This window comes from Solea senegalensis, linkage group LG1, assembly GCF_019176455.1.
Source record: "Solea senegalensis isolate Sse05_10M linkage group LG1, IFAPA_SoseM_1, whole genome shotgun sequence".
NCBI lineage: Eukaryota > Metazoa > Chordata > Actinopteri > Pleuronectiformes > Soleidae > Solea > Solea senegalensis.
The window spans coordinates 24,438,882-24,451,966 of NC_058021.1; the positions used below are offsets into that span (position 1 = coordinate 24,438,882).

At 39.9% G+C, this 13,085-nt stretch overlaps 1 long non-coding RNA gene across 1 annotated transcript in view; it reads left to right on the forward strand.

The window, feature by feature from the left end:
• Positions 1-732: 732 nt before the first annotated feature.
• Positions 733-13,085, forward strand: part of LOC122769126 — a 32,554-nt gene continuing 20,201 nt past the window's right edge. Inside the window, exons 1-3 of the long non-coding RNA XR_006360408.1 lie at positions 733-827; positions 1,856-2,060; positions 9,546-9,637. This is a non-coding gene — a long non-coding RNA (uncharacterized LOC122769126). The remainder of the gene's footprint in view (positions 828-1,855; positions 2,061-9,545; positions 9,638-13,085) is intronic.

The following is a 13,085-nucleotide window of genomic DNA, read 5'->3' on the forward strand; positions in this document are numbered from 1 at the left end:
AAATGTCATTGAAAAGATAGTGAAGGGAGCTAAGTCGAATGACACTTTCAGCTCAATGAATTAGGCACAGTTGGGGATTAGCCCACAATGGAGGTCAATTGATTAACAGTGTTAAATAGAGTGTTTAAGGATGAAGTTTGAATAAAGCAAAAGGGAAGAGGAAAAAGAAGAAGAAGGACAAGTCAGACAAAAGGCTTTGTTTTTGTTTTGGTGTCATCTGTCACAGGTCCTGTTTGCGTAATTGTATTTTTCAAACTTCTATGTCCTCTCTCATGTTGAGATTTAGTCCCTGGAATATCAAAGTCTTGCATCTTCCTCCTTTCACCCTTCCCTCCCAGTCTTTTATTCCTTCCACTCTTCCACCGCGAGTTTCCTGTCATATCCCATCTTTTGTCGTTTTGCTTGGTTTCATCCCGTAACAATGGCGGTGAAAATTACATTTTAGCCAGAACGTTTTGTGTTGCTGCAAAAAAGAAAAAAGAAAAAAAAGGAAAGCGCCTGCCGGTGTTATCTTTTTTTGTTTTGTTTTTTGTAGAGGCGAAAACATCAGGCTGCATTTGCTGCACTTCACGTATGTAAATCAGAACGGTGATGCGCACGCTTTCTGAGGCCGGCTAGACGATGTGTTTAGACTGCTTAGAGAGACTGATACAATGTAAGCTCTCTGTGTGTCTGTGTTGAGTGTGTGGTTTTCACTGTGCATGACTGAGTGAGTGTCTGTGTCTGTGTGTGTGTGTGTGTGTGTGTGTGTGCATTTTATACCCTTTAGTGACAACCTCAACATAATCTGAGCTTGCTCTACAGGCAGGGTGGGATGATACTTCAAAGTAAGTACCTGCTAACAGACATTAGTCCATGTAAACAGGGCATGCTCTATCTAAGCTGGGTGTGTAGCACCATGTCACAGTGTGTCTTTGTGTGTTTGCACATACAGTATATCTTGTTTATGTGTGCGTGTGTGTCGGTGCAATGGCATATTAATGTAATTATACACTGTTGTGTGCTGTAGTTTTATGTCTGTGTGTGCAGTTGTAAAATTATGTCATGCTGTGCTGGCCAATTCAGCATTTACACACACACACACACACACACACACACACACAGGTCTGTTTGCATGTCATATTGCCTCTGCAGTGGCAGGTGAGAGAGTCAAATGTAATGAGGCTGTCTCCCTTATGGTTTAAACATGAGCATGGAAAGATGAAGACACACACACACACACAGATCGAGCACATTAATTTACTTCCTTGAGACAGAGAAACAAAGCGGGACTGAACCTTTTAGCTGCGTAACGTTCTTCCATCTTTTACTGCGAGTAAAACACTGGGTTTTAAAAAAAAAAGAGATGCTTTTTTACTCAAATGAGGCGTGAAAAACATGACAGTCTTAAAAAGTCCAATATCGACGGAGGCGGCGTAATCTTGAGTATCTACCGATACTGATATCGAATTAATTTTTACTACTGCCAAGCTGTTAAAACCATATTTGTAGTGATGCGTTTACCACCTCGCCATAAAAGCACCATTTCAGAAACATAACGCTTCGACTTCATCGCAAATATTGTGCTTCCATGATGAAGACTTAAGCAGCCCACATTTTTACAGCCAGCTTGGTGTTTATGTGACATTTAGGGTTTTTTGGATAATATCAGATTTTATGTTGACTTCTTTTTATCTAGTGATTTTTGACCAATATTGGAGCGACACTGAGGCCGATCATATCCACTCAATTTGTCAGATGCAATCCTGTCTACTTATAAAATAGATTTACATACTGCTGAATTAATTGCTTTGTCAAATGCAGTTTTGAAGAAATGTTAAATACTCACAAATGTTTTTTCCCCTGCCCAATTAAGGAGGTGACTGCACGGAAACAAATAAAAGGCGAGTAAAAATGGAGAGTTTGGAGTATAACACGGTGAAAGCAGAGGGGGTTTTCCAGTTCGGATGATTCAGGACCGCACGGATTCCATCCAAATCTTCGTCCAGGCCAGGAAGTAACGAGGAATGTGAGGATGTCATTGTCTGGAGTTTGCTTCCCAGCACAGACCTGCAATTGAGGTAACTCAATGATATCATGGTTGCTGTGCACAAATGTGTCCGTGTGTGAGCTGTAAACGCTCTGACACCGAACATTAAAGTAAAACCCCCTTTGAGTGAATGTAATGTGGGACAACTGTCCATTATTAGTGTTCTTGACTGCCAACTGAAATCAGCCCTTGACACTGGAGAATGGTATTTTCATCATGTTGTTATATTTGGGCAATTAAATGACTCAGTAAAGGTTAGGGGGAAGAGTGCGGTTTCAGTTATATATTGAAAAAGTCAGGTCATTAGCGAATCTCTGGGTCTATGGTGGCTTTGTCAATATTTAACCAAGACCATGATCTTCCCTAAACCTTAACCACGTACGTTCATATGCCATGAACACAACCACAACATGTTTGTCATGCTTGAGTAATGACACATTCAGCATATTCTGGGTTCAGTTTTTACAATATTGTAGAGTGCTTTTTCATTAGCCTTATGAAAAGTATAACACGTGTAGCATCACCAAACATTGAACTCTGCAAATTAATTATAGTTACGCAAACTTACGGACAGGGGCCTTGATCAGATAGAAGTGCAAAAGACACTTAAAACGAGAGACATAATCAAGTGAAACCGGATCAGAGACAAATCTAATGTTCTCATCCCTCCTTTTCTTTTTTTTCCCACTTTTTCCTCAGAGAAAATTAGATTTAAAGCTCAAATGATCCATTGACTTAGATTATCTGTTGAGACATCAAACCTCCAAGCCTGACACCTTTACCCTGTACTCTCCAGTGTCATTGGCAGGATATATATCAAGTGCACTTATCAAACACTATTATCACACCTTTGGATGCATTGATGGTGGCCCAACCTGTCCAAACCAGCTAGTCCATCTTTCATCACATCATTTTTTTTTATCTCAATGATAGAACTGATAGCCAATGAGAAGGTGTTAAAAAAGAAAGAAAGAAAATCACCCTTGCAGACATCATTCCCACACTCAGACCTGTTTTATGATTTGCCATTGTGTGTGTGACTTCCATCCAACATACTTTTGCACTTGAATCCCTCCTCTGCTCATCTTTTCCCTCATTTCGCACTTCTCTCCATGTCCCGGCTCGTCCCTTATCATTGCATGTTGAACACAGGCCGAGGGACTCCTCTTCCTTTCTCTGTCCTCCGTCTCTTTTCTCCCTTCTCCTTCCTGCCAAGACAATAGGCGGGCAGGATAACCCCTTACTCTAGAATTAATTATCTGCCCCTTTAATTCTATGCCATGCTGATTAGCTCTGAATGTAAAATGGAGTCCATATTAACATAATATTTGGCTATCTCCTCTAAGCTGAGGTCCCTTGACCTTTTTAGCCTCCTAAGTCTCCCCCGCTCTGTCTCACTCGCTCTCTTCCTCTCTCAGTCATCTCTTACTCTCTGGAGGTACCTGACAGTCCCAGCCTATGAATGTGATTTGAAGGGGTAAATTAGATTTTGCTTCTCTGTCTCTTTCTCTCGTGTTTCCCATCCCTCTCTCCGTCTGAATGTGTGTGAAGCTAATGACAGTTCATTTGGAGGCCCAGGTATAATTATGTGTGCTTTTTTTTTTTCCATCATTGACTGCTCTGATGGCGAGGCTGATATGCAGTGTTAATATAAACATTTAGCTGGGTTATTATGAGCTTCGAGAAGCGTAAAGGACGGCCAACCTCCATTGCAGTTGTACAGGAAGTCCAGCTTCACTCTTCACTGTCATACTCCTCTCTTTCCTCTGTCCCTCCATCTTTGTGTATGCCTCTTATTTCCCTGGAAGAATTACTTTCAAATCACTGTCCTCAAATGCTTATGAATAGTCACCACACTTAAGATGACTGCCGGCTGAAGGACTTGTAAAACAAAATGTATTAATAATGATGTTGATGATATTTTCGTTTTGGAAATGAATATTGATACAGAGCCTGGCATCACGAAGCAAGACCAGGAAGTGCAAGTTTATTTTTATACACAAAGGCAGATTCACAGAACTGGGGGGGGGAAAGTAAAATCAAACTGGTAAAAAGAGAATAAGAGAAATGTAAAGCTTAAGAAGAGTTAAAATGTTAAAAGGAGTCAAAAGAAATGTTGTAAAAGAAAAGAGCGCTGACGTGGTTTTGTTATTGTCATTCATTACATGGATGAACTCTGTAGCAGGAGCTGTTTGAGAGACAAATCCAACCTTAGATACAATTATATAACTACTTGATGTGTTTTTTTTTTACATTTTGAGGAATCCAATCATGAAAAGCAAATATTTCTCCGTCTAATGTGCTTGATTGCTTACAGGAACCTGGATGCTGTGTGCACATACTGCACTGATGTGAAAAGTTAATACCAAGCGCGTGGAAAAAAATGTGTTTGAATTAATATTAGCTAGTTAAATATCTCTTCTTCTTGTTTTTTGTTCTTCTTCCTTTCTTTTCCTGTAACTCCACAACCTGTGTCTGTAAACTACATTTCAAATTAGAAGTGCTCTGCAGATTTGAACAAATTGAACTACGCCGCACGACTGCTGCTTCAATGACACTCGTTTGACACCTTGTTTGATGTGGTTCATGGTATCATGATATTGGACTTTTGCCAATATATCGGGAGTGCATGGGCCAGTAATCGATAACGATATATATACATCTTTCCTTTTGCCCAACAGTTTCTTCTGTAGTAACATTAATATAATATTTTTCATACTCATTTCACAGCAGATGTGTGTGTATATATATGCAAAATAATAAGAGATAATGGCACTAGGGGGCACTAGTATAGAAGTCAAGGAGGTAGCAGTTTTTCCAGCCCAAAAACATGCAGAATTGGCGATTAAGCAAATTGGATGCTCTAAATTGACTGTAGGTGTGAGTGTGAGTGGATGTTTGTTTGTCTCTTTGTGGCCCTTTGATGGACTGGTGACCTGTGGTGGATACTCCCCACCTTTCGCCCTATGTCTGTTGGAATTGGCAACAGACATAGGGAGTGCTCTCCCTAGAGAAGCTCTCAACTTAAGGTTTAGACCTGCTAGTGAAGTTCTAGACACTCATGGACTCCTTTATTCACAAAGAAACTCCATCTCTAGCCTGAGTAAAGCAGATGGAATAAAGAGAACAATAGAAACACTTTGAGAAGTTGTTTTGTTTATAACTCTGAGACATGTAATGGCAGTCATAAGTGACTGTTACCGATTGATTGATTGATTGATTGATTGATTGATTGATTGATTGATTTATTAAAGCCAATATCTGCCGACACTGATATCGTGCGTCCCTTATACGATCTATTATATACGATTTCTGTGTTAATGCTTCTTCTACACAAGAATTGTGAAACTTTCAGAACCCTCTGGTTAAGAACAACAACGCGAAGCTGTTGAAAGATAGATGTTTATTTGGATTAATAGTGAGATCCTCTGCTGCTTTCTCACTCTCTCACTCAGAATGAGCAAGCTGTTACAACATTCCCAGTGTCAGCTATGAAATTAGGCATACATTTGCTGATTAGGGTGTGGGAGTTTGGCTGTGCGTGTGTGCGTATGTGTGTGTCTGCACTCTCCTCTGGCAATTAGATATGGTGTGTGTTGTTTCAGCTGTGGGCAGGTAAACAGTCAGAAGGACATTAGCTTCCAATCAGCCTCCGCTATATCACCTAGAAGTTTAATTAATTTCAATTCATAGGGCATGCCGTGTATGGAAAGTCTGAGTATCTGTGTGTTTGTGTGTGTGTGTGTGTGTGTGTGTGTGTGCGTGCGTGTCTGTTTCCATTTAGACTCCCTCATAACCCTTTCACGGTCAGGGTGTCTAAAACTGCTGGAAAGGTCAGCACATAATCACTCTCTTTAGCCTGACTCACATTTTAATTGACTATCTCCCACACCCTCCTTCACCCTACCTCACCCTCGACACACACACAGTACGTACACACACACTCCCCCATCATTACAGCAGGTATGGATCCCAGTATGAATTGATGATCTCCTATCTAAAGCCTAATCACTCCGCTGGACCTTAGGGAGACTCAGTGATCAGTTTTCCTCCACTACGCCACAGGAAACTCGCACTCACACGCTGAGCCTGTTGATGAGTAGAAAATGAGCATTCTACCTGGTTTAATATTGTCGTTCATCACAAAGTCCGGTGGAAAATTGAAACGGACATAGAATGGCACGGGCAGACAGGCATCAAGATTGGAAAGATTGGTGGATGTGAAGGATTAATAGTGGCGTGCGGAGGCAAATTCCACTCAGTTAATGATGATTTCCCTTTTATTGACAAGTCATCGCATGTAATGACTGAGGTATAAAATCTATGAGATCGGCGATAGGAAAAGAGATCTACAGACATGGCTTTGATCGCTGATATTTTAACTCAGTGATATGTGTGACAACAATGAATAGCTCAATTTAACCCTTTAAAACCTAAGCCTCAAAATGTCCGTCTGGATGGTTTTTTTTGCTTATTTTAACCAGAAAATGTCCTGAGTAAGTGCTTTTGCCCATTTTTCCTGAATAAGTTTCAATACCTGGTAGTTATTTACAATTTACTGCAGGTCAACATAGTGTATTAACAATTTAAAATGAAGAAAAAAGTTTTATTTGAAACAAAAAAAAAACACTTTAGTTTTTTTTTGTTTTAAAATGTAATAAAATGCAGACTACAGTGTTTTTCCCACTTTTTCCCTCTCTGGCGACAAAGACACTGATTCACCGGCTTCCTAATCACCACACGTTGGCTTTGCCGTGCAACTTCTCAGCTTTTCAGAAACCACTGGAATTTCTCAGATAGCACAAACCGTCGCGTAACTACGGTAATGCAAAGGGTGTCGTCTGCAATATGCTCGGTGTTAAAGGGTTGAAAAAGATCTATAAAAATTTAATAAAAAAGCACAGTCATAGTAGATTAACAATGATGTTCATTAGTCGGATTAGAATAGAAAATTGTGCAGCTTCTACACAACACCATAGAAAGATAAGCTTTGTCCACACTGGATAATGCTGCTCACTGTAGTGGTACAGAGTCAAATATGAACCGTCATCATTGTACGGGAGAAACAATTCGGTCAAACAAATGAGGAAAAACGGAAGAAAGCAAGACAGAAATGAAAGTGAACATGTGATAGTGTATGTCTGCAAGTTCAGGCTTGAATATGAACAAAGGACATTTGAAAGGACATGTGACATTTTGTTCGAGAAGAAGGATAATTTAATTAGTTGTTCGTAATGAGCTTATTAATAACTTCATACTCTGTTATGGATCAGTAAACTGTGATCGGTGAAGTCACTGCAGAAAACGTTAAGACTATTTTACGACGGCATATACCATAGATTTATTTCGGGTATGTCAGGTTTTTTTTTCTTCTTTTTTTGTAGTTCTCAGCTCTTAAAGTAGACGGACAGATTTTATGGAGACCCCTATATACAGACAGACCATGGGTGGCAGCTATTCAAACATCTACATAATGCCCAAAGATGCACTTTTTCCTGAAGAAGCAATCTTGACCCACACACACACACACATACAAAATGGCAATAATGCAGGCCTGCTTTTGTCTCAGGCTTTTGGAAGTGGAGAAAAGGGGGTGTGTGAAAACGAGTAAGCGAGAGAAAAGAAGCTGAGGTGTGTTATTCAGCCTCGCCATAGGGGGTTAGGACAACTAGGAGACCAGGAGAGTCTGCCCATTGTCCACACATACCACACACAAACACACATACACACGCTGGACAGAAAGCAGGCTCAGCCACAGCAAAACCCAATATGTTGCACCATTTGCCAAAGAAAAGTGAAAATGAGTGTAAATTGAGGTTATTTTCTCCACCTCGCCCTCACACTTGTTATCCAGTCATTCTCGGCTGTGGTGGGGGTTCATTCTACACCCTTTTTCTGTGTATGAGGTTCAGCACAGCCACCATATGCAGGTGCCACCAGAAGTGTAAGTAAAGAACAAGGAGCAGTGATTACTTTTTTTTTTGCTCAACTTCTCTGGTTTTTTTGATAAGGATTTTTCATACAATCGTCTATATTTTTTGTATTTGCTTTTGTAGACCGCTCTTTGTAACGCTATGGGGTTGTGCGAACATTGTTCGACTGTAGAACAACTCTCGAGAACTGATTGTCCTGGTTTTCTGCAAGAATTTGGCTTTTATTGTTTTATTTTTTATTAACTGTACACATTGCGCAATCAAGTTTGACCACAATGATGTGCTTTTAATCCGTGCTGTAGTCCTGCTTCATTCAGTATATGTTGCTCCATGCACGACTACTGTCCTTGTCCCAGTATACAAGCACTTGCAGGAAATCAATTGTTTTTTTAGTTTTCCGGTTGACCCGGGATGTCTCAACACAAACAAACAGCTAGTTTCAGTTGGACTAAGATGTATACATTAGTTGGATTAACACAGTAATTAGATTTTTTTTAATAACTTAATTACAGGCCTCAAAGCTCAGCTTTTCAACTTCATGTTACTTAATCCTCTACCTGCGATTCATTTTTTGTCATTCGACACAAACCTCCTGGAGTGTCCTTGTCTCAGCTGGTTAGCAGAAACACAGATGCTCGCCGAAGCCTTTGTGGCAGCCTTTTATTTGACTGTTAGTTAAGACGGCCAAATAAAGCCTGTGCTGCTTAAAACACCTGCACCGGGAAAATGAATGTCAAGCTTTTCCTTTTGGTTGTGCACACATTACTACACATGTGCAAATGGATTTGTCCGACGGTGCAGTACCAATCAGTTCTTTCTTGTACCGACCTGCCTCCATTTAAATTTGTCTCCATTTGCTCGATTTTCTTCCATCACTGGCTGTGATGACAGTGTTATCTGCAATAACCTCACATATATTTCACATTTTATAGACATTCTTGATGATTAATCAATATTAAGAATTGAACTATATACTTTTGTACAAATGCAACACACATTTTCAATCGTATTGTATTGCTGTATAATATTTTACACTGCTACAAAATGGGCTGTTTTCTTGTATCTATAACCATAAAGACTTTTTTTTAGGAAAAGCCACGTGAAAATGGGTGTTTTATTTCTCTTTGGTAGTAACCTCTCATTTCAAAATAACAAGATTAAAGCGCACTCACTCACTCACTCACTCACTCATCTTCTACTGCTTTATCCTCCACATGAGGTTTGTGGGGGACACTGGTGCCAATCACAGCTGACATAGGGGGAAAGGTGGGGGACACCCTGGACAGGTCACCAGTCCATCACAGTCTCACACACACACAAGATTAAAGCTCTAACCTGTAATATTTATCTTGTTTTTTGAAATCCCCATAGTCATCACTCTGATTAGTAAATATGTTGTGACACAAACCAACAAGGCAACAGTAGAACAACAGCTGATAAAACACTGATTTTTGTCTGTGGGTTGGACTGAGGGATTTACAATCTTCATTTTCCAGCTTTCAAAATCTGTCTAATAGTGAGATTTTATTAGGTGAGGTGAGTCTTGTATATCATGCTAATATCTGGTTTTCCTTGTGTCCCAGATGGCCGCCATGTTCCCAGTGAGAGCGAGCGAGCGTCCCGGTCCCAGGTGGATCCACGGTAATGGCAGCTCACGGCAGAAGCGAGGCCCTCGGTGAGTATTTAGAATACGTCAATACCTCACTTCCAAAAAAAAAAGCCTGAACCGTCCCTTTCAGGACCGCCGTCGTTATTCAACCTAAATGTAATCTGTTGTAACAAGTACAAGAATATTGAGGTAACAAGCACAACATTCTCACTTAGTTTACACATCCAGCAACAGTCACTCAATTTCACACTTCAAGCATTTCTTCCTCTCACATACACCTCCACCTTCCCTTCCCCCTCAAACGTGTTGCACCTGTTAGTTAACAACACAACCACAACATGGTTCATTACAACATTGATCAGTTCAGACATTATATACACTATAGAGTTTGGACTCTGTGCCTCATTACTCTGTTGTACATCATGTTCTCGTACAGAGCGCGTGGAGGTCAAAAACAATCCAGAAGAAGCCGATGCATAGTCACGCACAATATGTCTCAGCCCGCCTGAGTGTATGAAAGGATTTTTGTGTCATTCATAGTCATTTTTCAACTCTAATTTTACAAAATGTTCCACACTGTGAAAAGTCAGACGGAGCTAAATGTGCAAAAACTTTTGGAGCATGTTTTTTTTTTTCTTATAGACCGATCAAGGGATTCCACATGAAAGCTTCGATCCTTTATTGATTGTCTCTCCTCAGGGATTAGATTCAGATTATGAGGTTATGAGGTTAAAAAAAGGATTTTGCAAATTGACACACTGATTGTGAGAAATAGGACGGTTCCCATTATTAAAATGTCATTCCTAATATTTGTACACTTGGTGTTTATTAGTGAAGCCGAGGTCCTAATTTTAACTGTCTTCACACGTGCATCATATGATACGACACGCGCTTTGTTTTCCCTTTTGGTGTAAGGTACCCAGTACAAAGTGAGGACATGTAACACATCTGGTTGCTTTGAAGAAAAAGGTGATAAGGGTTGATAATGACACGGAGATCTACAGTGAAAGCTGTCATCATTTGTACTTTGTGTAGCACCTTCCAGTCGCACAAATCAAAACTCCAAACCAGAGGCTCTCCATTTGTCTCCAAACATTTTTGATCATCCTGCTTTATCACTTTCAAAGACAATATTGCAAAAAAAAGAGAATGTGTCACAGGAGCTCGGCGATTGTGACACTTGGGAGAGGGAAATGTAGAGCTTCCGATGAAAGCGTTCATTGTTGTTAAAGAAGTCTGTTTGTGTTCTCATTCTGGGCTTTGCTGTTGCCTTATTCTGGCTGGTCTGTTGCTTTAAATAGGTGAAGGCAATTTGTAAATGTTGACTTCTGTCACTTATGTGTGTGCTTTCACAAAGTGAAGAGCAAAAATATATTTGTATCAATGCAGCTATGCAAATTCACACAACAACAAGTAATGGCTTTTTTGTGGATGCAAACGAAATGTTGCAGTCCTGTTATAACCCCATGAACCCATGTTAACCCATAACATGAGGTAATTAACTCCTATTACCAGTGCTTCACCGTGATGTCTTTTGTCACCGCGCGCCACACGTGCGTGAACGGTGACGTCACAGATGATCTACAGTAGAGCATTGTTAAGTTAAATTCTCGTGTCGGACGTCGCACTCTCCCAGTGACAACACTATTTTGCATCTTTAACTTCAGTTCCTCTTTTATCCAGTATTTCAGTTGATCCATCTGATGAAATGCACATATTTACAGGAGCAGTGTCTCAAGTTGTAAAAAGTAAGCTTCACAAACAAACATTCATCACTAATGGACGGCCTAATGATGCTGCAATTTGCGTCACTGCCCAAAATGACTCAGATGAAGGAGCTATTATTTGTGTTCAACCAGGTCATTCCCATTAATGCTGATTAAATTCTTCAAACATTGCAAACCCAATGCAGGTGAATACTGGACTTATACAATTATGGATACAAACTGGATACAATTCATAACCTTCATGTTTACACAAATGCATCAACAAAATGGCAATTATTATTATTTTACAGAATTTCTATCAAGACAATATGGTAAAATAGTAAATACATACATTAAATTAATGACATAAAAGTAGGAGCAAACGTCTCGTGACGCAAATTGTTCTCGTTTATGCCTGTATAAATTGCGCGGCTGCCCGTCTTGGTCAGGATATTCTTGTAAAACAGATTTTTTAATCTCAATGAGTTTTGTCCTGGTTAAATAAAGGTTATGGACGTTGTGCGATCTAATCTCATGCCAGCTCTGACCTGGTGTACGTTTGAAATCAGCGTAGACAGCGCGAGTGTGCTTGACCTTGGAGTAGGTACCAATTAAACACTCGCACTGGCTAAATCCAGCTTTAAACTGTGTTTTTCACCAGTAAGAATGGGGTAATAGGACTTGCTGACAGTTGTGTATTTTTACAAAGTGTGTGCACATTAATATTGAAAAATGATTGCGTTAAAACAATTGGTGAAGGAGACACTAATGGTTTGTGAGGAGCAGTCAGAGTGGTGAGCTGTGATGTTATAGGAAAATCAAAATGTGACCAGTCCTCCTCATTACACATTATGACCATCACTTAAACGGATGTGCAGCCATTGGTTGTGCAAATGCTCTATAATGTGCTTAACTGTAATGTATTCATTACAGGTTGATTTGTGAGATATGGAAATGAGGAAAAGGGAGAGAGAGAGAGGGCGAACAAGCTGAGATGCTCAAGGGGAGAAAAATATTAATGTCAATTTTTTGTTTTATTTCTCAGGAATCAAGTAGTGTGTGTAAGTGCGAGTGCATGTGTGTATTTCTTCATATATACATATATATATATATATACTCCACCACACGTCTGTTGTGTGCTGTATGTTTATGAGCGCAGTGTAATGATAGATTCACAAGCTGCTCCCGTTGGAGCGCAGCGACTCTGACCTTTGACCATGAAATCTCCAGTCAGGTTTAATGATCCAATCTCCTCACACCCTGGAATATGTTACCGTGGAAACATAGCCTTTTCCCCCCACTCATAATGCAGGAGAGTTCTCCATCCATGTCTAATTCAGTCTCAAGCCAAGTCGGTGACCTCTGAGGAGATTTTTGCAGTCTGGTCAGTATATCCATGGACGCACTGTTTGTCTCCCGAAGCTGGTGTTAGTATTTCTTCAGGTTAAATACTGCAGTTAATATAATTGACAGTGACCTCTGCAAAAAAAAAAAAAAAAAAATCCCACGCCTAACATTTGCATTTCATGATTAATATTTTGGGTCTCCTAGATGACATAAAATATGAATAAGTTATTATTTATCTAATCGTATATACTGTAATTATAGAGGCTAAAGTGAGCCCTTTCTGTTCTATTGTATACGTTGCATGCATATGTTGGTTTTGTTATTCAGAAATGTACTTTGTGCACGGTGCACTCAGATTTTGATTCATACGTTTGAGAACAAAGCCAGTTTCATCATCACCACTAATACGAATGTCCAATTGCGCGTCGTCGCGTGACTTTAAATGTGAAAATTACAGATTC